The sequence below is a fragment of the Gekko japonicus genome, unplaced genomic scaffold (assembly GCF_001447785.1).
Source record: "Gekko japonicus isolate JY-2015 unplaced genomic scaffold, Gekko_japonicus_V1.1 scaffold2956, whole genome shotgun sequence".
Taxonomy (NCBI): Eukaryota; Metazoa; Chordata; class Lepidosauria; order Squamata; family Gekkonidae; genus Gekko; species Gekko japonicus.
In genome coordinates, this window is record NW_015164285.1 from 69,264 (window position 1) to 71,773 (window position 2,510).

The following is a 2,510-nucleotide window of genomic DNA, read 5'->3' on the forward strand; positions in this document are numbered from 1 at the left end:
CCGCAGGCACACACACAAATCACCCTTCATTCCCTACCATTTCGATTTGCCTGTTTTCAGAAACGAGAAGATGGCTTGAGATATGAGCACTCCCCCCTCCCGGTCTGGAGAGCTTTCTTTTTTAAAAAAAATCCCTTTGATCACAAATATAGCTTGAAATCCTTTATCGCAGCGCCAAGTCTGAGCATGTTTATGCATGGCCAAAAAGAATGAGGGGGGGGGAGGGAGAGAGAGAGAGAGAGACTGGCTGGTATTTCTGATACTGAAGTTGTCGCAGTTCATTCAGTCCCCCCAAATCCCTTCATCAAAGCCGCCATCCCTCTCTTTCTAATTGGCAAACTGTACAGAGCCCTTAAATCCCCCCCCCCTTCTCCCTGCCAAGAATATCTCCTCTCATTTTTTCCTCTCCTCGCCAAGAACTCATCTGGTCTGAACGTCTGCGGACATCGTCTCCCCGCCAGTGCCAGACACATAGTAAATGTAAAATAACGATATAAAGAATTAGGGAGGGGGGGGGGAGAATGTAAGGTTCTGTCGACTATCAACGAAAGACACATAATGGTGGTCCCGGAAAAAGAACGAATGGTGCTACCGTGCAACGTCAGGGGATTAGAAGTGTCTATGCAAAGGTCGCTCGAGCCCAAATTCACTCAAGGATAGCCTGAGCTGAAAGAAGGAGGAGGAGGAGGAAGAGGAGGAGGAGGACGAGAAGATTGGATTTATACCCTGCCCTTCACTACTCAAAAGAGTCTCAGAGCGGCTTACAATCCCTTCCCCTCCCCCTCCCCACAACAGACACCTTGTGATGTAGGTGGGCCTGAGAGAGCTCTCTTGAGGACTTCTTATGAGAGAACAGCTCTGAGAGAACTTGTGACTGACCCAGGGGTCATTTTGTAGAAAAAAAGCTCATTAGCATAACTTATTAGCATAACATATTTGCATGTGCCACACCCCCTGATATCACCGGAAGTGTGTCAGAAGGCAACACCCACCCGTCAGGCTCCACTGGACTGTTTTGGATTGCTAGCTATTGGGGGGGGGACGCGTAGATTTGGCGTCACAGAGGAGGGAGAGCTTGTACCTGAAGGTTGGCTGGGGGGGGGGAGCTCTGCAACTTACCTGGCTGCTTCTTGCTCCTCGTGGCCTGATTGAGAGCTGCTGGGGGCAGGGGGGAAGCCCGGTTCTCCCAGATTATACTCCGTGCTCCTAACCACTACACAAGACTGGTGATGTTCCCTCTGCCACCTCTCCCTCCTTCACTGAAGGAACAACTGGCTTACTGTCTGCACTCTGCTTTAAGGACCGCCTCTCTAGATCTTTGTTATCAGGGATGCTGATGCATCAGTAAGCTTGCCAGTCTCCAGGTGGGTTACAATAGCCAGAGAGATCACGGGGTTGGTAAATGAAAAGCTCTTGTATGCGTTTGTTGTTTGCATTTCTGTTTCTTCCTGTTCTTTAAAACCTACCAGTTGAACAACTGCCTGGTTATTTCCGAGAGTTCTCTTAGGGACAATCCTGGTCTATGTAGGTGGAGATCCCCGTTATCCACCTCTCTCTCTGTCTCCTTTCGTTAATTCCCCCAACGTAAGTGGAGACTGCCTCTTTGGGTAACAGCTTTGAGTTCCCATTGGGACATAAATGGCGAAAAAGACGTCTTGCTGTCAAGTGAATGGTTGCAGGATTGTGGCATGCATCCAAAACACAACCAGTGTGTTCCCTTTAAGCTGAGCTAGTGTGAGCCAGCTCACGGTTTTCTAGCCTTGGGCTCACACATTTTTGTCTTAGCTCAGGATGGATGAGGAGCTGCGGTGGCTCAAGTGGTTAAGACGCTGAACTGCAGGCTGTGGAAGGTCAGTAGTTCAGCAGTTCGAGACCTGGGTTGCCACATGACAGAGTGAGCTCCCGTCTCTAGTTCCAGCTCCTGCCAACCTAGCAGTTCAAAAGCAAGAAATTGCAAGTAGATAAATAGGTACCACTTCATTGGGAAGGTAACAGCGTTCCGTGTGCCTTGGTGTTTAGTCATGCCGGCCACATGACCACGGAAATGTCTTCGGACAGCGCTGGCTCTTTGGCTTTGAAACGGAGATGAGCACCGCAACCCTAGAGTCGGATTCGACTGGCTTTCGAGCAAGGGAACCTTTACCTTTACAGGATGGATGGCTCCAGAGCAAACTGATTGATGCAGTAGCCAAATTGCTCACTCACAGCTTTCATGCCAATAGTTCACAAAGTAGAATTTTTGCTCACAAGACTCCACAAGATTTAGAGGGAGCACTGAACACAATGGGTACGATCCGCCACAGTCCTTTTCACAAACGGGAGTTTCATCAAATGCGCTCCCACCAGCAGCCAGAACATAAGAACATAAGAGAAGCCGATGTTGGATCAGGCCAATGGCCCATCGAGTCCAACACTCTGTCATACAGTGGCCAAAAATACCAGGTGCTATGAGGTGGTCCATCAGTGGGGCCAGGATGCTAGAAGCCCTCCCACTGTTGCCCCCCTCCAAA